Genomic DNA, 24,792 nt, shown 5'->3' with positions numbered 1-24,792 from the left:
CCTTAAACCTATGCCGTCTAGTTTTGGACTACCCCCTTCCCCCACTCTCCTCCCCAACTCTCCCCCCACCCTCCAGCCACCACAGAACCACCACCCCTCCCCCCCAGCTCCAGCCTCCCCCCTCGCCAGGGAACAAAGAAAGTCTGTGAGAAGATTTATAGCTCGGGTGCTCGTTGTTGTGATTCTGTTCGCCGAGCTGGGAATTTGTGTTGCAGACTTTTCGTCCCCTGTCTAGGTGACATCCTCAGTGCTTGGGAGCCTCCTGTGAAGCGCTTCTGTGATCTTTCCTCCGGCATTTGTAGTGGTTTGAATCTGCCGCTTCCGGTTGTCAGTTCCAGCTGTCCGCTGCAGTGGTCGGTATATTGGGTCCAGGTCGATGTGCTTATTGATTGAATCTGTGGATGAATGCCATGCCTCTAGGAATTTACTGGCTGTTCTCTGTTTGGCTTGTCCTATAATAGTAGTGTTGTCCCAGTCGAATTTATGTTGCTTGTCATCTACGTGTGTGGCTACTAAGGATAGCTGGTCGTGTCGTTTCGTGGCTAGTTGGTGTTCATGGATGCGGATCGTTAGCTGTCTTCCTGTTTGTCCTATGTAGTGTTTTGTGCAGTCCTTGCATGGGATTTTGTACACTACGTTGGTTTTGGCTCATGCTGGTTATCGGGTCCTTCGTTCTGGTGAGTTGTTATCTGAGAGTGGCTGTTGGTTTGTGTGCTGTTATGAGTCCTAGTGGTCGCAGTAGTCTGGCTGTCAGTTCGGAAATGCTCTGATGTATGGTAGTGTGGCTAGTCCTTTGGGTTGCGGCATGTCCTCATTCCGTTGTCTTTCCCTTAGGCATCTGTTGATGAAATTGCGCAAATTCATCAACAGATGCCTAAGGGAAATACAACGGAACGAGGACATGCCGCAACCCAAAGGACTAGCCACACTACCATACATCAAGAGCATTTCCGAACTGACAGCCAGACTACTGCGACCACTAGGACTCATAACAGCAAACAAACCAACAGCCACACTCAGACAACAACTCACCAGAACGAAGGACCCAATACCCAGCATGAGCAAAACCAACGTAGTGTACAAAATCCCATGCAAGGACTGCACAAAACACTACATAGGACAAACAGGGAGACAGCTAACGATCCGCATCCATGAACACCAACTAGTCACGAAACGACACGACCAGCTATCCTTAGTAGCCACACACGCAGATGACAAGCAACATGAATTTGACTGGGCCAACACTACTATTATAGGACAAGCCAAACAGAGAACAGCCAGTAAATTCCTAGAGGCATGGCACTCACCCACAGATTCAATCAATAAGCACATCGACCTGGACCCAATATACCGACCACTGCAGCGGACAGCTGGAACTGACAACTGGAAGCGGCAGATTCAAACCACTACAAATGCTGCAGGAAAGATCACAGAAGCGCTTCACAGGAGGCTCCCAAGCACTGAGGATGTCACCTAGACAGGGGACGAAACGTCTGCAACACAAATTCCCAGCTCGGCAAACAGAACCACAACAACATCAAAGAACATTCCCTTTATCCCTTCTCTTAGTCTCACATCTCCAAGTCAATCTATATCATGATTACCATGATTTCACATGCATTGTTTTTGTTATAATTTCTTGTGCAGAACTTTACTAAGTACCATCTCTGACTTCTCTCTTTCTTTCCTCGACATCTCGGTTTCTATTTCTGAGGATAGGCTGGCCACCAATTACCCATTACAAACCCGACTCCCAGTTACTTGGACTACACATCTTTACACCCCGCTTTCGCCTACTTCCTCAATCTACATCGCATCTGATGATGTTAACTTCTACAGTGGGCATCAGAAATGTCCACCTTCTTCCTCAACCGATGATTACCCACCACTGTGGTTGACAGGCCCTGAGACAACTTTGACCCATTTCCACATCTCTTTGTCCTCACCCCTTAGTTGTTTCCCTCCCACAACACTGAGGGGTTGCCCTGGACTGCACTTTCCACCCCACCAGCATCCACATCCAAAGGATCATAAGCGAACAATTTTGCAACATCCAGTGAGACGCCACTACAAAATACATGCTTCCTGGCCCGACCAGCATTTTGCAGGGACCATTCCCTTTGGGACAGCCTGGTCCACTCCTTCTCCACTCCAAACACCACACCCCCAACACTTTCCCATCCAATTGCAGAAGATGTAACACCTGGCCACTTATTTCCTCCCTCCTCACTATCCAAGGCTCCAGATAAACGTTCAAGGATGAAGCAGCGATTTACCTTCACTTCATTCAGTCTTGTCTACTGTATTCACCATTCACAATATAGTGTCAGCTGCACTGGAGAGATGAAACTCCAGACTCGGTGACTGCTTTGCAGAATATTTACTTTTTGTTTGCAAAAAAAATGACCTTGAGCTTCCAGTTGCCTGCCACTTCAACATAGCAGCTTGCTCCCTGGTCAGTATCTCGGTCTTCAGCTTGCTGCAGTGTTCCAGCAAAGCTCAGCACAAGCTGGAACAACAGCATCTCATTTGCTGCTTGGGAGCCCTGCAGCCTCAGAACTCACTATTGAATTCAATAATTCCCTGTCCTTTATTAAAGTGAAGAATGACCATTGCCACAGCACATTATTATTATTATCACCACAATCAAAAGGAACAGAGAATCAATTTAATCCACTCTTATGAACTGGACTTTTGACGTTCAGAATTTTGTTTCTTCCTTCAACATCTTCTCAACCATAATACAGGTGGGTCAAACTGTCGGTTTTATATACGTTTCATTCACGCGCATTGTTTAAGATGCATAGAGATAAATTTACCATCCTTTCTCTTCTTCCATTTGCAGAAGTTAAATTTGTTTACAATAAATAGTTATTATTTGGTACCAGCTGAACCTGGTGGGCATTGTTTTTGCCTGACTGACTGCTATTCAAGACAAATTGGTCATCTTAGTGGTTTAAAAGAGTTTTTACACATTTGTGACAGCTTGTGGAATAGTGGGTCTCGATTATCAGTGCACTCTTCCCAGTTATGACAGATAGAAACAGACTTTGGTGATGGGAATGGATGGCCGTACTTAAAAGAACCAGTATAGAAACAATCATTAAATTGTACAAAGCTTGAGGGTCTGTGCAGGTAATATGATTAGCCAATTCCATTTAATTGTTAATCATATCATTAAGGTAAAGTGTAAATAAGGAAACAACCTCCCTACCGTACGATGGTTGGAAGAAAACCTCCAAAAGGCTTTCCACTAGTAGGATTAAAACAAGGGCAAGGTAAGTTTTACTTTTTTCCTTCAAAAAACACATTTCAAAATGTCAGAGTGCAGTGCAATGTGTACACCAAAACTGAAAATACTGAACACCTCCCTAGGATTAGTCATTAAAGTTAGGGGAAAACAGAAATGGGCAGAGACATAATTATAGTATGTTACTATACGCACAGGTATAATCAATCACTCCTCAATGTCTTGCACAGAGAAAGCAAGTACTTAGAAAGCCAACCAACAGCACACACTTGAAGGAAAAAACACAAATAATAGCCATTATTCAAATGTGGGTTTCATTACCTGCAATATCTACTTCCCACCCCTCACCTACACAGCCCAGTCATCTTTAAATGTGAATTGTATTTTGCTTAGCTACACTTATAATTTTTAAATACTGGATTGTCAGGTACACAATACAAACAGGTCTCTATATTTTTCTTTCAATCGTTGTAATCAGTTTGTCAGTGTTAATACTGGAAATCACAACCTCAACAGAATAGTTGATCACTCATTCTGGAAAGATACTGAATAAACTTTTAACACCACATCCTCTAAACTAATTGTAAGTGGTCATCATCGATAGAGTCATAAAAAATTCACCTCATATATGAGGAAAATGTAACTTCAATATAGGCAAGGTGACATTCAGAAAGGTTATTAAAGCCTTTCTGAATTTTGTACCCATTATATTGTACCTTTCATGCTAGATTATCCAACCCAGAATATAGAGTTATAGAGCCACATAGTATAGAAACAGACACTTCAGTCAGACTTGTCCATGCTGACCAGACATCCCATCCGATCTTGTCCCATTTACCAGCATTTGGCCCATATCACTCTAAACCCTTCCCATTCATACACTCATCCGGATGCCTTTTAAATGCGGCAATTGTACCAGCCTCCACCAATTCTTCTGGTAGCTCATTCCAAGCACACACCATCCTCTATGTGAAAAAGAGACCCCTCAGGTACTTTCTAAATCCTTCCCCTCTCACCTTAAACGTATGCCCTGTAGCTTTGATGCATGTTAAATAAAAAATCTGTAAAATGGTGAAAAACAATACTACATTTTATTTCATTTAAATCAAAATTAGGACATATTAATTACTACAACTATACTAATAATAAAGAACATTAAATTAACTTCCAATATAAATTGTGCCAGGTTGTAAGAAAACAGCAAAGTCAAATCTTTCTCTCTGATCATTCCTCATTCCTCTCTGACCTCATTTTGTCCATGTGACCGACTTACTGTTCTCTCAATCATGTTTTCCTAAAATACTGATCACCCAATTTCACCTGGTTGACCCTGTGCAAGCTGGTATTGCAAATGCTTCAGTCTCTCCCTTAACATTTGTAGTCATCTCCCCTTCCTCAAAACAAATCTTACCCTTTGGCACTTCCATTCTTGTAAAATCTCCAATTTCCCTTTCCTCCCCAAAGCCTTTGAAAAAGTGTTGTCACCTCCCAAACCAGTTTCCGTATTTCCAAGAACTCCATTTTTGAATCCCCCCAATCTGGCTTCTGTTCCTGTCTGGAGTACTAAAACATCTCTTACTAAGGTCACGAATTACATCCTACAGCACTTTGTAAAAGGTAAACTTTTTCCCCTCATCTTCCTCAACATAGCTTCCATCCAGCTGGTTGAGACTTTCCTCGACTAGTTCCATTCTTAACTACCTTTTTGTAGCCAGGCACTCCCCTGCAATGGCTTCTCTTCCTGCTCCTGCAGTATGGCCTAAGATGTTCCCCTATAAGACACAGGAGCAGAAATTAGGCCATTCAGCCCATTGAGTCTGCTCTGCCATTCAACCACATCTCATAAGTTTCTCAACTCCATTCTCCCGCTTTCTCCCCGTAACCCTTGATACTCAAGAACATATCTATCTCAGATTTAAATATACTTAACGATCTGGCCTCCACAGCCTTCAGTGGCAATGACTTCCATAGATTGACCACTCTCTGGCTGAGACGTTTCTCCTTAACTCCGTTCTAAAAAGGTCTTGCCTTTACTCTAAGGCTATGCCCTTGAATCCTAGTCTCTCTTACCAATGGAAGCATCTTCCCAATATCTACTCTGTCCAGGCCATTTAATATACTGTATGTTTCTTATATTCCTCATTTACATGCTGTATCTTGATGTCACCTCAAGACACAGCATTAGTTTTCACACAGCTCTATCTCTCTCCACATATACTGCCAGACCTGCTGAATATGTGTAGCAATTTTTCTTTGTTTCAACTGTGTCTCACCATCACCTCTCTTATTTCTCTACAGTTGCTGAATTATCCAACATTCTGTACAGTGTGAGCAGAAATTTCCTCTAATGATTTATCGGGAGCACTGAAGCCATTAATTTCAGTTCCTTATTGACTTCATACTGCTTTCTCATAACAGTCAGAAATTAAACCAGTCGGGTTACAACATCGGAGTCACCTCTGATCACAAACTAATCTTTTGACCAGATATTTATATGATTTTTAAAACTGCCTCCTTCAATCTTCTTAATATTGCCTCACTTCTCCCCTGTCTCAGCTCATCTACTGCAAAAACCCTCATTCTTGCCTTTGTTACCTTGAGACTACTATTCCCATGGTTACTCTCCTGCATTCCTTCCTCTGCAAATCGAAGATGATACAACACTCTGCTGCCTGTGTTTTAACTATCAATACATCCCATTTTCCTCTCACCCAAAGGCCAACTGAGGCTCCTGACTGAGTAACAAATTAATTTTAAAATTCTCACTATTGTTTTCAAATCCCTCCACAGCTGTGTCCCCCTATCACTGCAATCTCCTGCAGCCCACAATTCTCCAAGATTTCTACATTCCTTTAATTCTGACATTTTGCACATTCCCAAATATAGCCGCTCCAATACTGGTGGCCAAGACTTTAGTTTCTTGTGCCCTAAGCTTGGGAACTTTTTTCCTACACCTCTCTGCCTCTCCATTTCCTATCCTCCTTTAAAATACTTAAAACATTCCTCTTTGACCAAGCTTTAGTCATCTGGTTAAATACCTTCTTGTGTGACTGTGTCACATTTTGTCTTGTGAAGAACTTTTGAAGGTTTCATTACATTAAAGGCACTACACAAACACTACAAATGCTAAAAACAGTGTTGGTCAAACAGTGTTTGGCCTTCTGAGACACTTGTGTTGTGATTTGTAAATTAACTAGTGCTGATTTCACTGAGGCAGGCAATTTTATGCTAATTTTCTTCCTATTTTCTAAAAGCTTCAGAACAGTGACATATGGATTCAAAACTGATTGGTATGGCAGAAAGAAGAGTAATTGAAAATGACTGTTTATTCGAATGGCGAGCAATAATTTTCTCTGGGGTTAATGTTATGTGTAATGCCCTCAGACACATATTTCTGACTTCTATTTTGTATACAAAACATAATTTTGAAGTTTGCAGATGATACATGATTTAGAAATGTAGAAAGCAGTAAATACATTAACAGACCTCAGGGGATACAGACTGGGGTAATGGACAGCCACATGGCAAATTAAATTGAAAAGAGAAGTACAAAGTGGGTCTTTTAAATAAGAGGCAAAGTAATTACACAGTACCACTTTAAACAGAACAGCATGATCAGAGACCTGGAACAGGGAGACATCATCATTGACAAACAACTGGAAATTAAATGCAATTTTGATTTTCCACTGCTATCAAGTCAAAGACAAATTTGCACAGGACATGACTCAACTAGGCCTTAAGCCCCAACATTACTGGTAACACAAAGAAGTGTGTGGGTGTGAAGAGGAAGCTCCCCTTTTATGACTCCATAATTATTGCTGTTTTGTTTTAATCACTGACTGGCTACTGCTCCATAATGAAGGAATTGAGGAAACATGTGGTGTTTTTGATGCTGCTGGTGATCCAGTCATACAGCATGGAAACATACCCTTCGGACCAGCTCGGGTAGGCCAACCGGACCTCCCAATCTGACCTAGTCCCATTTGCCAGTGTTTAGCCCATACCCATGCTGATGAGAACCTCAATAAGACTCTATTGGCTCAGACCTATTGCTGGATCATACTGTCCTGACACGTCCACAGCATAACACGATCTGTTGCGAGTCCACCAATTATCACAATGGGTGGCTTTACAGTATCTTTCCAAATTTAAAAAAATCTACTCAATTAAAAGACTGACTACATTAACCCAGAAGTGAGAATGTGGTCAAACATCAGGAGGGAGAGGGAGATTGAATGGGTGGATGAAACAATGAATTTTAATTAATGATTGTTGGTCATCCCTAAACACCTTCTGCAGATTCCTAGAACACGGAGACCCCTGGTATTCAGTACATACAAGGAATTTATACTGAACACTTAAAAAAAAATGAACTCAGTCTTAATAAGATTATGTTCAATTTCGAGCACTGCACTACAGGAAATAGATCATAGCCTGAAAAGAAATGTAAAAAGAGTTTACTCAAATGCTGCTGGGATATAAGACTTCAGTCATGTGGGAGATACTAGAGAAACCGTTTTCTTTAGAGTAAAGAGCAGCTTTGAGACACATTCAAAATCATAAACGGTTATGCCAAAGTAAATGCGAAAGGATTTTCTGTGTCAGAAGGATGAGTAACTAGAGCACACAGATTTAAGGTAATGACAGAAGAACCAAGTTCATAGGAAATGCTTTCTTCTTAAACACAGGGATCTAAAATACAGTGTCACAAAGCCTTGTGGACTTGGATTTAATAACAACTTCCAGCGATAAATTAAGGCAATAATTGAATGAAAACATCATTACAACTCTAAATCAGTAGAGTTGGGAGTGTAATAATTACATAACCCTACCTTCCAAAGAGCTGGCATCGGCATGATGACCCCAATGACCTGCCACTATATTCTGCTATATCCCTATGACTTTATGCACAAACCTTAATTGATTGTCCTACCCTTTGTTCTGTTGGTGCTAGCAAGCAACCTGGAAATAGAAGTAATTTCTCCTCCCTCTGCACAATTAATGTCCTTTTATAATTATTGCAATTTACTTACTAACTCACTGCTTAATCCAACTTAGCAAATTTGTTGCTCATGCAACGAATAAACTGTAAATTTGGGAAAATGGGAGAATCATTTGACAGTCATAGCTGACTGCCTCTGTTTGATTTCAAGTATTTTTGGACATCAAGTTTATCCAAGAAAAGTAAACAAACGTGATATTCACAGCAGACCTTAGAGAAACCCAAGGGGGAACTCACAGCAGGGAAGCAGCTCAGTATCTAGTTTTAAAGTGTAACCTTTTCTCTTGTAAATCTAAATAGCAAGTAAAGTGTTTTTTTAATTATGTTTTTATTGATGTCTAATTCTTGATTAAACTTTAAAAAATATAGGCACAAAGTTATCCTGGAGCAGTATTTTTAGAGCAGTAAGACTGTGCTATTTTCTGGGTCTGTAGATTGTTAAGCTGCAAAGATGGCCTGAAGTACAGTGATGTGTTCTTCCTGTCAGATGTGGAAGATTAGAGAGAGTTTCCATGTTAACGATGATTATGGCTGTAGGAAGTGTATTTGTTTGTAAATCCTAGTCGGATCGCATGGATTGGTTGGAGCAGCAGTTAGAGGGAATAAAGAATTTACAGGAGCTAAGGGGTTTGAAGGATGGCAGTTGCAGGAAGGGAGAAAAACTGAAGATACAGTCAGGTAGATAGGTTACTTCCAGGAAAAGGAGGAGAGGGAGGCAGGTAGGGCAGGAGTCTCCTGTGACTATCCCAATCTTGAACAAGTATGCTGTTTTGGAAAATGTAGGGAGTGGTAGATTGTCAGGGGAATATAGCATTGGCAGCTAGATTCCTGGTACCAGGGATGCCTCTGATGTAACGAGGGGTATGTCAGGTTCAAAGTAATCGAGGATAGAGGATAGAGGAGTCTCTAGTCAGAGACAGACATAGACGTTTCTGAACCCAACAACAAGACATAAGAATGGTGTTGCCTCCCAGTTGCCAGGATCTAGGACATCAGAGAGGATGCAGAGTATTCTCAAAAGGGACACAGACAAGTAGGAGGTCATTGTACACATGGAACTAATGACATAGGAAAACAAACAGATGAGATTCTGTGGAGAGAATATAGGAAATTAGGCAGGAATTTAGAAAAGGTGGTCCTCAGGGATAGTAATATCTGGATTACTCCTGGTGACATGAGCTAGTGAGTGTAGGAATAGGAGGATAGGGCAGATGAATGCGGGGCTGAGAAACTGGTGGTGGGGGGGGAGGGGGGAAGATATTTTTGGATCATTGGAATCTCTTCTGGGGTAGAACTGACCTGTATAAGGACGCATAGCATCTGAATTGGAAAGGGACTAATATGATGGGGTGATTTGCTACAGCTGCTCAGGAGAATGTAAAACTTGTAAGGGGTGTACGCAAGGGGCCAACGAGGATACTGAGGAAGAGTTCAGGCTGAGACTGGTACAGTTGGGAAAGGGAGCAACTCAAACAAACAGTCAAGGCAGGCAGGGACAAAGCAGAGAATGAGGTAGAACTGAAAAATTAAACTGCATTTATTTCAATGCAAGAGGCCCAACAGGTAAGGCAGATGAACTCAGGGAATGTCTGGGAACATGGGATTGGGATGTCATAGTGATTACAGAGACTTGGCTCAGGGATGGACAGGACTTGCAGCTTAATGTTCCAGCCTATAGATGCTAGAGGAAGGATAGAAAAGGGGGCAAGAGAGGAAGGGGAGTGGCATTTTTGATTAGGGATAACATTGTGGCTGTACTTAGGGAGGATATTCTAGATTATATTAGATTCCCTACAGTGTGGAAACGAGCCCTTCGGTCCAACAAGTCCACACCAAACCTCTGAAGAGTAACCCACCCAGACCCATTTCCCCCTGACTAATGCACCTAACATTATGGGCAATTTAGCATGGCCAATTTACCTGACCTACACATCTTTGGACTGTGGGAGGAAACCAGAGCACCCAGAGAAAACCCACACAGACACGGGGAGAATGTGCAAACAGTTGAGGAATTGGACCTGGGACCATGGTGCTGTGAGGCAGCAGTGCTAACCACTGAGCCACCGTGTCACCCAGAAGTTGAAACACAAAGCCCAAACACAAACGCAGCGAGCAGGTGCCACTGGGATTTGAACCCAGGACCTCCTGTTTACTAGACAGGCACTTTAACCAATTAAGTGACAGTGCCACACAACAAGTGCCTAAAAGAAACATTCTTCTTCTCGTTTTACTCTGGTAGGTTCCATTTAAATTTCAGTTGAGAAGCTACAACACTAAGTTGGCCGGGAATCGAACCCGGGTCAACTGCTTGGAAGGCAGCTATGTTCACCACTATACCATCATCACTCTGCCTGGGAATATGTCCAGGGAAGTTATTTGGGTGATCATTCTATTGGGATTCTATTACAGAGCCCCCAGTAGTCAGCAGAAAATTGAGAAACAATTTTCTAAGGAGACCTCAGTTATCTGTAAGAATAATAGGGTGGTTATGGTAAGGGATCTTGACTTTCCAATCATAGACTGAGACTGCCATAGTGTCCATGGCTTGGATAGACAGGAATTTGTTAGGTGTGTATAAGAAAACTTTCTGATTCAGTATGTGGATGTGTCCACTAGAGAAGGTGAAAACCTGAACAACTCTTGGAAAATAAGGCAGGGCAAGTGACTGAGGTGTAAGGGGGGGTGGAGGAACACTTTGGAGCCAGCGACCATAATTATTAGTTTAAAAATAGTGATAGAAAAGGATAGACTTGATCAAAAAGTTAAAGTTCTAATTTGAAGAAAGGTCAATTTTAATGGCAAGAACTTTCAGAAGTTGACTGGGCGCGGATGTTTGCTGGAAAATAAGAAGTCTTCAAAAAATTAGATAAAGAGAACCCAGAAACAGTATTTTCCTGTTAGGGTGAAAAAAACAAGGCTGGCAGGTGCAGAGAAAGCTGGATGACATGAGAAATTGAGGTTTTGGTTAAGAAAAAGAAGGAAGTGTGTGTCAGGTATAGACAGCAGAGATCGAGTGAAACCTTAGAAGAGTACAAAGGCAGTAGGAGCATACTTAATAGGAAATCCTGACGGCAAAAGGGGACATGAGATAGCTTTGGTCAATAGGGTTAAGGAGAATCCAAAGGGATTCTGCAAATACCTTAAGGACAAAAGGTAACTAGGGAGAGAATAGGGCCCCTCAAGGATCAGCAACGCGGCCTATGTGCGGAAGAACAGGAGATACTAAACGGAGTATTTTTGCATCTGTGCTTACTGTGGAGAAGGATATGGAAGATAAAAGAATGTGAGGAAATAAACAGCGACATCTTGAAAAATATCCATATTACAGAGGTGGTGGTGCTGCTAGATGTCTCAAAATGCATAAAGATGGATAAATCCCCAGGACCTGATCAGGTGTATCTAGATATCTGTGGGAAGCACAAGTAGTGATTGTTCAGTCCCTTGCTGACATTTTTGTATTATCAACAGCCAGAGGTGAGGTGTCGGAAGGTGGAGATTGGCTAACATGGTGGTGCCACTATTTCAGAAAGGTGGTAAGCAAAGCCAGGGATCTATAGACCAGTGAACCTCACATCAGTGGTGGAAAAGTTGTGGGGGAATCCTGAGGGATAGGATTTACATGTATTTGGAAAGGCAAGGTCAGATTAAGGATAGTTGACATGGCTTTGTGTGAGGGAAATTGTATCTCACTAACTTGATTGAGTGTTTTGAAGAAGTAACGAAGAGAGATTGAAGAGAGCAGAGTGGTGGATGTGATCTATCTAGACTTCAGTAACATGTTAGACAAGCTTCCCCACAGTAGACTGGTTAGCAAGTTTAGATCACATGGAATATAGAGTGAACTAGCCATTTGGACACAGAACTGGCTCAAAGGTAGAAGACAAGAGGGTGGCGGTGGAGGGTTGCTATTTTAAGAATGTGGTCTGTGACCAACTGCGTGCTACAAGCATTGGTGCTGCATCCACTACTTTTCATCATTTATATAAATGATTTGGATGTGAACATAGAAGGTATAGTTAGTAAGTTTGCAGATGACACCAAAATTGGAGGTGTTGCAGACAATGAAGAAGGTTACCTGAGACTACAACAGGACCGTCATCAGATGGACCACTAGAGGTGCCGCATTTTGGGAAGACAAATTATAACAGGACTTATACACTTAATGGTAAGGTCCTGGGGAGTGTTGCACAACAAAGAGACCTTGGAGTATAGGTTCACCGTTCCTTCAAAGTGGAGTCAGAGGCAGATAGGATACTGAAGAAGGTGTTTCATATACTTTGTTGGTCAGAGCATTGAGTAAAGGAGGTGGCTGGTCATGTTACAACTGTACAGAACATTGGTTAGGCTACTTTTGGGGTACTGCGTGCAATTCTGGTCTCCCTGCTATAGGAAGGGTGTTGTGAAATGTGAAAGGGTTCAGAAAATATTTACAAGGATGTTGCCAGGGTTGGAGGATTTGAACTATAATTAGGGAGAGGCTGAATAGGCTATGGCTGTTTTCCCTGGAGCATCGGAGGCTGAGGTTGACCTTATACAGGTTTATAAATTCATGAGGGGCATGGATAGGGTAAGTAGACAAAGTCTTTTTCCTGGGGTAGAGGAGTCTAAAACTAGAGGGCATAGGTTTAAGGTGAGAAGGGTAAGATTTAAAATGGGCCTTTTTAAAAAGGGCAATTTTTTCACACAGAGAACTGAGCTGCCAGAAGAAATGGTGGAGGCTGGTACAATTACAACATTTAAAAGGCATCTGGATGGGAATAGGAATAGAAAGAGTTTAGAGGGATAAGGGCCAAGTGCTGGCAAATGGGACTAGATTTATTTAGGATATCTGGCCGATATGGACAAGTTGGACCAAAGGGTCTGCTTCTATGACTCTGTGTTGTCAAATTATTGCTGACAGAAGATGATGGGCAGGGGTCAAGGTGAAAAGAATGAGCAAGGATCCCACTTGATGTGTGTTGCTACAGCTTCAAAACGTTATGGGGGTTTGATGATCCAGAGCCATTTTTCTGCAGGATTTCTGCCTAATATTGTTTCTTCACCATATTTACCTAAAGTTTGAGCCACGGATCTTTCTGGACTAAGAACAGAAAGTAATAGAAAAAAGAAACGTCAGATCTGGCAACATACATGGACAGAGAAAGTTAACAAAGTTCGACATGACTTTTCTTCTGTTGCTCATTCATCAACTGAACCGAGCTGTCCACACTTTCATGGTAATATTCTCATTTTGCAATTTTGTGTCATATTTACCATAAAGGTTAGTTTCAGAATTTATTTCAAACTGAGATTTTGCCCCATTCGAAGCTTTAGATCTCTTTGTTCAAATAAAGGAGGTTCATTTGAAAATAATATACTCCATATATAACTTTTAATGTAGTCATAGATGAAACAAAGGGACAGATGGCTCACAGTGACTCATAGCCTGTGATACTTTCCTCTTTATTAGGAAATATCTTGGCTCTACAGTAATTATGCAAATGCATAGCTCAAAGTCACTGCAGTATATGGGTCCAAAAGAGTTAATGTGGAGGCATGCCATAAGTACAACCAATATAATATTGTCAGATGGATGTGTGAGCAATGTGCAACTCAGGATCTTGAAAGCGTGAGATTTAACATCTGGTCATCTCCTGGTCTCTGTAATAATGTCCATCAATATATCAAGTAACTATTTACTCTTACATATCATGCAATTAGTAGTTTATTGCAACAGCCTCTGCCAGCTACACCAGCAAATGTCACCACCCGCAGCCACACCAGAGTGAGCAGGCGTGGAGATCTCTGGACTTTAAGAGGATGGTGACAAGAAATGCACCACACAGTGAAGTACAGACTGTTTAGATGCCTTATACAACATGCTGACAGCAGTGGAAGTCTAAAGATTATTCAGCATGTTCAGACCCAGCTTTAAGATAACTGTCCCTGCAGACAGTTAGCCGCAGAAGAGAGCTGAACATTTAAACATAAACCTAACTGCAGGCAAGTGCAGGAAGTTTGGTGAGAGAGTAAAATAAGAGCAGTTGAGGTGCAGCTCATCAGGAGGAAATGATGAGCATTTTGGCCATTGGAAGATTCCAAAAGAGGTACAGGTTTCAGTTATACAAGGGATTCAGAGGCAGGGGAGTTCAAAGATCAAGGAGTACTGTAGGGTAACAAAAACAAATTAACAAAAGAAATTCTATATCAATTTGGCAATGAGATGTCATTAAATAGTACTGAGAATTGGTGTGCATATTGTTTGCAGTTATTACTGGAGGAGAAAAAAAACCAGCCTATTCAGAACTGAACTGTAATTAACCCCTGGCTCTAGGCAATTACTACATTTGACTTAGGAGAAAACATGTAGTCAGCATACTGCAACTATACTATTCCACTGACTGTAAAAAAAACCTTCAGCACATTTAAAAACTAAGTATGAACTGGATTTTGAGAGCATATTATTAAAGTTGGAAAAAATATTGGATCTTACATTTGATCAAATTAACACTTAAAGTTGAAGACAAAGCAGTTTTCTTGATAGTTTGCCATACAGCACATTCTCATTTCAGTTAGAGAGGTGCTTCCCCCCCCACTCTTCTCCACATTGCTCTAAGTGCAAACAATGGTCATTGGCTACAACTACTTTACAGATGCCCAATTAGCCCAATATATCTAAAGCCAGGGTTCAAATTCAGTCCAGACTGCCAAGATAAATACACACCAAGTTGGGTATTTTAGCTGAGTTGTTTCAACCTAGTCCTTGCTGAATGTAAATTGACAGCACACACAGCAAATTGTACAACTGTCAGTCTTACTCAGAGATCAATGGATGAATATAAAAATTTGAAGTGGCATAATGAGGTGCCCTACATTTTGAACTGAAACACAGTGATATTTCAATTTGCAACCTCCAGTTAGTCTGACCCAAGAGCATTTGATAGCAAAAACTAGATGTTCCCATACTCCACATCCACTCCTTTGCCTTGATTAGAACTCAAAGAACAAAAGAAAAAGGAGCAGAAGAACACTCAACCCTTGAGCCTGTTCTGTCATTCAATAAGATGACAGCTAAGCATTGGCTTCAACTCTACTTCCCAGCCCTCTCCCAATATCCCAGAATTCCCTGAGTGTCAATATGATCTTCACCTCAAATGCATTCAATGATACAGCATCCAAACACTCCAAATAGAGAATTCCAAAGTGATTCAACAAAAACCCTTCCAAAACCTTTTGAAAAGTCTAATTACAGCCCTCAATGAATGATCCCATTTCTTCAGACTGTATCTCACTTTCCTACATACACCACGTGGTGGAAACAACTAAGTGTCTAACCAGTCAATCCCTTAAAGAATATTGTATGTTTCAGTAGGATTCTCTCTCATTCTTCGAAACTAAAAAAAGATTATAAATCCAATTTACTAAGCCTCTCATCATGGAGAACCTTTTCATCACAGGAACCAATCTAATCAATTTGATTCCTAAAGTAAAGGCAGGAGGTCAGTACATCGATTCCAGCTAAGCTTTTCTCATTAACAGTTCATAGCAGCTACAGGCGAATAAAATGACCGAATTGTATTTTAATTCTTGTCCTACCAGACCAGACACTGAGAATGTTTGAAAAACTAAGTCATGTACCTAGCATTTTGTGAAGTTACTAAGAAGATGAGACAAGTGTGCAGAATTTTGAGACTTAGGAACACTATTTTTGACGTTGATCAGATGATCCTCATCCCAAGACAAGGCCAATACGTGAAATTGAAAACTTAATTTTCTTTTCCTAATCTCCAGCTCTGATGAAATGACTTAGGAAGCCACATCACAAAAGTGCAATGAAAAGTATTCACCAAAAATAGTACGGTGAAAGGGAAACTTCTGAGAATTAAAATATGGAGCTTTTCAATAAAAATTGGGCTCTGGATGAATAGCCAAGACCCCCAGTGGGAGCTCCAAGGATTGTTGTACAAAAAACATTGTTAAACAAAAATAACATTAATTCAAATCCAAAAGGTTGAAAATAAGACCCTAAGAAATAGGAATAGGAGCAGGCCATTGAAGCCCCTTCAGTCAGTTCCACCAATCAACTGGATCACGACCACTCCGACATTCCTCATGTCAACTTTCCTACATTTTCCCTGTAACCATCGATTTCCCAACTGATTAGAATCTATCTATCTATCTATCTATCTATCTATCTCAGCCTCAAATACACACAAGGACTCTACCCCCACAGCTCTCTGTGGCAAGAGGTTACAAAGACTCAACCTGCTGAAATGAAATCCCTCATTTTCATTAAAAAAGTAGCACTTTCCAAACTAAAGACCCTATAGCACAAAGCGGAAAAAAAATTAAAATGAAGGAAGGACATAGACGGATTCTGTCGTGAACATATTATGTTGCAAGACGCAACACTTTTGGAAATATCTGGTCTCAGCAAAGACCAACGGTTTGAGAAGAACAAGTTAAGAGTTAGCCCATTGGCCGGATGCAATTTTCTAAGCAATTTATAACTCTGATATTAAAAGTAGTTATTCCCTGCTTCAAATGGCCCAATTCTAATTGTTTTGTTTTCATGGTCAGTTATTAAGTTTGGTACGTGTGTTCAGTGTCAGGGGTTCCATCCGAAATACTGTTTTGTATCAGGCATGATGTAGGGTCACACGAACTGGAGCAGCCTCTTCTGCTCTCCAAACTTTCCGGATCCTGCAAACCCTTTGTCTTGCTATCTCTCTAGCTCTCAGAAACCTTGCAATTCATTTCCCATCCTGAATCTTGCTGCCTAACTTCACTGCAATTGTTGAGGAGAGGGAAAGGGTGAGCAGGAGAAGTAGGGAGTTGTACATTCCGCCAGCAACCAGTTGGGTTGAGGAGAAGTTGCTCAGGAAGCAGGAGCTTTGCTGTGCACGAGTACTGGTGACTAAGAGAAGCGTCAACCAGGAGAGGAAAGGCAAAAATGAACAAGACAGTTATATGCACAGGGGAATGGGAATATAATTGAATCTTTCTGCTGATTGTTCAGGCATTTTTGTTTATGTTAATAATCCTGGACGTTGACTGGCTATATAGAATGGCCAATCATGTTTTGCAAGTAAGTGTAGCAAGAGGTCATGAGCAAGATGGCTGCCGCCTTGACGAATTGGGAGGGACGGTAGTCATTATTCTGTGGTCAACTGCAAAATACGAACAAATTAGTTTCTGGAAAACTGCCCATCAAGGTACAGGCTATAAACTGCGTACATTTAACAAAAAAAATCTCTGAAACAAAAAATTAGAATAAAACTTAGAAGCCCGCCCTCTGGAAATATTTTATGAACACTTCTAAAATGTACAGTCTCCTTTCTATTTACTTCGTAAGTACAGTCATCATCTCCTACCCACTTCTGAATTAGTATAGAAACTAATCGGTGACATTTAAAGGAGTTCAGTGAATTGAAAATATACTCAAAAATTTGCAAGATGTACAGAGATTAGGATTTCTGCACCCTACACATATCAAATAGGCTGCACAATCTGGAATTGGGTGAGAACAAAATCCAAGTCCATTGATACTTTGCTGCTTTCTCAAAAATCTAATTTCTTCAGGATTAAGCATTTAATAGGAGACAGTGAGGACTGCAGATGTTGGCGATCAGAGTCAAAAAGTGTGGCATTGGAAAATCACAGCCAGTCAGGCAGCATCTGAGGAGGAGGACAATCAATGTTTGCAGCATAAGCTCAGTTTCCTGATGAAGATCTTATGCCTGAAATGTCGATTCTCCTGCTCCTTGGATGCTGCCTGACTGGCTGTGCTTTCCCAGTGCGATACATTTTGATAATGATTATCTCAGTGTAGGAAGAATTATAATATCCGCTCTCAAAAACTAGTAGCCATGGGACTTAGGACATGATGAGATTTGAATTTTGTTTCAGTTGAGGTCAGGGTCACTTGGAGCGCAGGAATAACCTGGAATGCAATTAGCAATACGGACATAAAATATAACAAAGAACTGCAAATGCTGGAAATCTGAAGCAAAAAAGTGCAGGCACGTCTGTTGCCATGCACCATCTAGCAGAATTGCCCAGGAAAGTTAATTTTATTGATTAAAAGTTTATAAATGATGCCAGGCACGTTTTAATAATAATAATGTCTAGTTTTCAGACAATTCTGTTTCTTAGCAAGAGTATCTGTATAAGGATATCATGAAATTCAAGTTTACACATTGTAATTTGTAGATACTAATATGAAGTTTAGAACTGAAACAATTAAGGAATCTGTATTATGTAGAATGCATACCTCTGACAAATTGCTAGAATTTTTAATGATCAAGCCAGTAGCATGAAATAAAACCTATGCTGTTTCTTACAAACATTATCAATCATTCGCTCTCAGTAATTCATGGATAAACTTAATGCATAAGCAACATGTAGTTGATTCAGCAGGTCTGGCAGCATCTGTGAAAGGAAAATAGACTTAGCATTTCGAGTCCAGTGACCTTGGCAGTTCTGATGAAGGATCACTGGACTCTAAATGTTAACTATTTCTCTACACAGAGCTGCCAGACCTGCTGAGTTTCTCCAGCAGTTTTTGTTTAAGATTTTTAGCATACATAGTTTTTTGTATTTATTTAATTCCATCATTGATACATTTTGTATCAGAACAGGAGGCAGGTATTTATCACATTTCTAAACTGAATTCATTGCACTACTTTGGAATAATACATAAAAAGGATATCATCTGAATGTTGGGTTTTATACATCAGGCTATCTTACATTTTCCAGGCTATGTTTGATGTTAATAACTTAAACATACCAAATGCTCTATCAATTTCTGGTTCAATGATAAGAAGCATAATTGAAAATAGAAAATGAAAACACCCACTATATTTCCTTCTATCTGGCAAGGAATTTTCAAGTCTCTGCTTTTAGTCTCTTTACAGTGTGACTGAGATCAGGAACCCACTTCAGGAATGAATAAATCCGAGCAACCCTTTCTGCCATTATAGAAGCCTATTCAGTGTTGATGAGCTATTCATCCACAAGGGTCTTAAGAATAGTCCTGTTTTTTGCCCAATCACCTGCTTGTGGCCCTTTTCAACAGAGATCACAGCCTCCTTTTTCCAATATCATAATTCTGTAATTATGTGATCATCAATTGTGATTGAGAGCAGGATTTAACAATTTACCTGTTTCTAGCGGAGGGTGAAGTAGTCAACTGTAGTGTACCAAAAGCTGTCTTGGTCTAAGTCAACTGACTTAGCACAACAAATGCAAATGGCACAGTTCCACATTGTGCATTCATCAGAAAGCCAATTTGGTTTTAATCAAAACTGGGATACCATTTATGCATATTTCATACAGAACAAATTGAAAATAGCAGGTCATATTTCTAGTATTGCTGAAAATGAAACTGAAAAATAACTTTTCAAATTGCTGACTGAAAAGCATTAAATGGCCTACTATTGATATATAGAGTCTTAGAGTCATAGAGATGTACAGCACGGAAACAGACACTTCAGTCCAACTCGTCCAAGACGACCAGATATCCCAACCCAATCTAGTCCCATCTGCCAGTACCCGACCCATGATGCAGGCCAGTGAATAACTGAAACTACTGAGCATTTAGTCAGACTGGAAGAGAAGGGTGCACGTATCCTGTCATTTAGCTTTCATCCATGCTAACAATGTCAGCACGAGGGCTCTTGCGGTGCAGCAGTAATGTCCCAATTTTAAGCCAAAAGACCCAGCTTTCAAGTCCTATCAGCTCCCAAGGTGTATCATATAATGTTATGTCTGAACAGGTTGACTGAAAACATCTACAACGTTAGCAGGGAAATTGAGACCCTCTTGTTAGGTTGACAGGTTCATATTGGAACCTTTATCTTCCGAACAAGCATTGGCAGATGGCAACAGTATCACAGAATAAGTGACCCGGCAACCTATGCTAAGACTGCTCATGAACCATGTTGAAAAATGCACTCAACAAGATATTTGGGAGCAGTGGTGTATTTTGGCGTCACATCCAATGGAGTCCGATATTAACTCGAGGGTCACATGATTTTATTTAGCTTTTCTTTTTGCATAAATGGTTTTGTTATAGACTTGGGAGAATTTGTAAAAGCAAAGAAAGAGTTACTTGCCTGTTCGACAAAAATAATAAAACCCAAACCAACTGCATGCAATGTTTCCATTACAAACTCATTTTCTCTTTCACTACTTCCTTGTTCCAGTTGATCATTTGCACCTACAGGAGCATTACCCTTAGCCCAGAACTGAGGCTAATTATAGTGCTTGAATTGCAGTCCTAACTGAGATTTACTGACTGTACTGAAATGAGCATGGACTTTTTCCAGTTTTACATGGATTTAATACAATAGGAGCAGCAAACTTCTTACCTGGTCAGGCTATCTAAAATAAGCTAAAATTTGCTGCAGTTCTTTTCACCCATTACCCATTTCATCCTTCAACTGCCACAAGGGAAAGACTTTAGGGCCGTAATAGAGTTTCCTTCTACTAAACATTTCTTGTGAATTAAGTTTCATCTACTGAGCCGTAAAATACAGTTCGTGCAATACCATCAAGTATTACAAAATAATCACAAGAATCCGGATACTATTCTGATGATTATTTTGGAGAATCGAGTAGTGAAACTGAAGTAAAACCTAAAAGTCAACTTGGCTTGTCAAAAATCTGTGAACAGAAAAGACTTGGCAGCAATTAAACATGACTTCCAGGCTTTGTTTCTCTAAGCTGGGCTGGATAGGATGTGCAGTAGCATAGCTCAATATCTGTTGTAAAAGATAACAGATAAATGTAAAACAGACAGATAATGTTAATATTGTCAATGAAAATGAATAAAGTGGTGAAAATTTTTAATAAATACTCAGCACACAGTAGAGGAAGAGGCCGTGAGTCAGATGGGCCAAGGAAGTTAACAATGAATCAGGAAAAGGACTCACTAAAACTGGTGCAAGTTATTAAGCAATAACGAATAAAAGCAAGACACAAATGGAGAATAAATGCTTTTCATTGCAGTTTTAGGTAAGGATATTGCAAAAAGGTTCTAATTATGATCTTTCAAAACATTTCTCACAATTTAAGAACCGTTCTTTTAAAAACTGCGCATTACTCCACCGCTTAAGACAGGTGAAAGAGGGAAGTCAGTGAACTACAGACCTGTTATTACTTGGAGTCAGGAAATTACTGGAGTCTCTAACTAAAGAGACTGAACGTTTTGAAAATATTTCGCAGATCAGAATGCTAACAGGGGCAGATTAATGTAAATCACAATGAACTGTAAGGCCACAAAGAATATCAGAATTGTTACAGTGCGGAAACAAGCCATTCAGCCCATCATGTCTGAATCAGCTCTCCAGATGAACATTATAATTCAACACCACTCTCCTGCCTTTTCCCTAACCTTACACAATGTTTCTATTCAAACAATGCCCTCTTGAATGACTTGATTCAACCTGCCTCTACAGCAATTCCAGATGTACATTCCAGATCCTAACTAGTTCACATTTGAACAGGTTCTTTCTTATATCATACCTGCTTCATTTGCAAGACACTTGAAATTTGTACACTCTTGTACTAATTCCTTTTAGGAGTGGAACAGTTTCTCCCTATCCAATCTGTCCAGACTCAGAATTTTGAAAATTCCCATTAAATTTCTTCATAGTCTTCGCGTCTTCACACAAAACAGTCCCAGCTTCTCCAAACCACCCTCATTCCTGAAGTTTCTTGTTCCCAGAAACATTTTTATCAACCACTCTGCACTCTATCCAATACTTTCACATCTTCCCTGAAATATGGTGTCAACTCTCTACACACATTACTGCAGCTGAGGTCTAAACTGTGTTTAATACAAGCTCAACACTATCTGTTTGTTCTTGTACTCTACGCTCATATGATAAAGCCAAGGATATTGAATAATTTAGTAAATGCTCTCTCAACCTGTCCTGTCTACTTATGCACACACACGCCACCTCTCTGCTCCTGCATTCCCTTTAGAGTCGTAACCCTTTTTGAATGTTATCTCTCCACATTATTTCAGTCAAATGCAATCGCCTTGTATTTCTCCACACTGGACTTCATCTGGCACATATCAACACACCCCGCAAATATGTCAATAACCTTCTGAGGCTTTTCTCCTCAGTTTTAATACTTCCAGTTCTATGCCATCCACAAACTTTGAAACTGTCCTCTACACATCAAGATCTAGATTATTGTTATAGCTCAACAAAAGCAAAGATCTCAATATTAACCAATGGGGAACTTCACTACATCCAAACCTACCCCAAAACATATTAATTAAGCACTACACTGTTTCATATCATTCTGTCAATTTTGTATCCATGTTACAACAGTCCCTTTTATTCCATGATCTCTAACTTTGTTCAAGTCTAATCACGTGGCACTGTATCAAATGCTTTTTGGAATTCTATTCACACCACATCAACAGAATTACTTTCATCAACCCATACTTCACTTCAAATACTCCAGTTAGTTAAACACAATTTTCCTCTCATAAATCCATGCTGGCTCTCCTTGAATTATCCCACCTTTGTCCATTTGACTAATTTCTGACCTGAATTACTCTTTCCAGACATTTCTCCACTACTGCAATTTTTACTACTTTTTTGATAAAGGGCATAATATTTGCAATTCTCCAGTCCTCTGGCATCTTCTGAGAATCTAAGGAAGGCTGAAATAATATGACCAGTGTCGCTGCAATTTGCAGTCTCACTTCCTCGTTCCCCTTCATACTTATGTCATTAGCACCAATATGGACTGTCATCCTCTTTGAAGGTGACCAACAAGTTGACATCCAGGAAATGCATGGCTACAGTCACGTCACGCATAGACACATTTGAGAATGTATTTGTAGTTTCATGGAGACAAATAACCTATCTATGCAGCTATTTTCGCACTGCCCACTACTGAGGAAAGTACATCTTCTTTCATGGCCTGACTAAGTTGCTGCATCTATGGTATTCATCTTAACAATGACAGGTGCCAAAGGTTCAGCATGCATTCAACTGACTCAAGGTCATGAGCTGTTACTGCCATCAATTTCTGCTTCTGCTTCCTTATAAACTGTGACTCACTGGGTGAAAATACAGCTGTGTTAAGCAGATCTACTGAGGCGAGAGGATTTCAACTATATGTGTATCCACACCCTGCGATGCTGCAGCCTCAGAAGAAATTCAATCCTCTGAAGCAAGTTATTTTAACTTCCGAGGTCCCCTCTCCTATACTAATAAAAGTTCTAGAAACTCTCTGTAATGCAAAGAGTAACTTGATTCCAAACATTAATGTTGCAATAGAAGCCAACAGCTCAACATTCACCACACTGCTAATGGTTGATAGGAGGAGAAAAAAAAAGGAAAAATACATAAGCTTGAATGCCTTTTTTTTAAACCTGACCACAATGTCGTAAATCCATAAGACCATAAGACAAAGAGCATAAGTAGGCCAGTAAGCTGCTCCACCATGAGATAATGTCTGATCCAAGTTTTGCTTTCTGCCTTATCCCCATAATCTTCAATTTCCTTACTGATTAAAAATCTGTCTTTCACAGTCTTGAATATATTTAACCAGTCTTGACAGTCCTCTACAGTATTCTGATTGGCAACATTCAGAAATCCTCTGTCTTAAAATGGGTGACTCTTTCCTCTGAAGTTACGACCTTCGATCCTAGACTCTCCTAAAGGGGGAAAATGACCCTTCTGAATCTACCCTGCCAAGTCCCCTAGGAATATTATATACTTTAATAATGTGTCCTCTTATTCTTGTAAATACCAATCAGTACAGGCATAAACTGCTCAACCTCTCCCAATAGGAAAATCTCTCCGAATTCAGAATCGACCTAATGAACCTTCTCTGGACTGCTTCCAATACCTGTAGATCTTTCTTGTTTTAAGTGGACAAAAACTATTCACCGTATTCAGGTGCGGTCCTGACGACTGTCTTATGAAATATAGTTTTAAAACTTCACTCTTTGAAACAAAGTTCACCGTTCCACTTGCTTTCCCTATTACCTAAACTTGTAAGCTAGCTTTTTGTGATTCCAAGAGGACTGACCCATAATCTCTCTGTGCTGCTGCTTTCTGCAGGCCTTCTCCATTTAGATACTATTCAGTTGTTCCATTCTTCCTGCCAAAGTGCCTAATTTCACATTTTCCCACATTACATTCCACCTGCAAACTTTTGTCCCCACACTTCAACTATTTACACTCCTCTGTAGACTGTGTCTTCCCGACTGCTGACCTTCCCACTTATTTCTGTGTCATCAGCAAACTTGGCGATAGTATATTTCTTCTGTCATCTAAGAAATTAATATACATCATAAATAATTGTGGCCATAGCATCGATCCCTGTGGCACTCCACGAGTTACAAGTTGTCATCCTGACTTGATTAATTAGCCAATCCTCTATCCATGCTTATGCAGAAAAATGAAGATGGGGAATTAAGATCCACGCTGGTGTTATCACCCTGCATCACAAACCAACTGTCCAAGCAACTGGGCTAACTGACCCCATGCTCATATATAATGACAGAATCCTTACAAGGTGGAAGCTC

General features: G+C 40.4%; 1 protein-coding gene and 1 non-coding gene across 5 annotated transcripts in view; both read right to left on the bottom strand.

The window, feature by feature from the left end:
* The window catches only part of dapk1 (death-associated protein kinase 1), a 258,303-nt gene that overhangs the window by 187,151 nt on the left and 46,360 nt on the right, over positions 1-24,792 (bottom strand). The gene's annotated exons all lie outside the window — the stretch shown is intronic.
* trnat-agu (transfer RNA threonine (anticodon AGU)) lies at positions 10,367-10,440 on the bottom strand. Its single transcript has one exon. It is a non-coding gene; the product is annotated as a tRNA-Thr (tRNA).

This window comes from Chiloscyllium punctatum, chromosome 2 (genome assembly GCF_047496795.1).
Source record: "Chiloscyllium punctatum isolate Juve2018m chromosome 2, sChiPun1.3, whole genome shotgun sequence".
Lineage (NCBI taxonomy): Eukaryota > Metazoa > Chordata > Chondrichthyes > Orectolobiformes > Hemiscylliidae > Chiloscyllium > Chiloscyllium punctatum.
The sequence above is the reverse complement of the archived record's forward strand: the minus strand, read 5'-3'. Positions and strand labels throughout refer to the sequence as shown.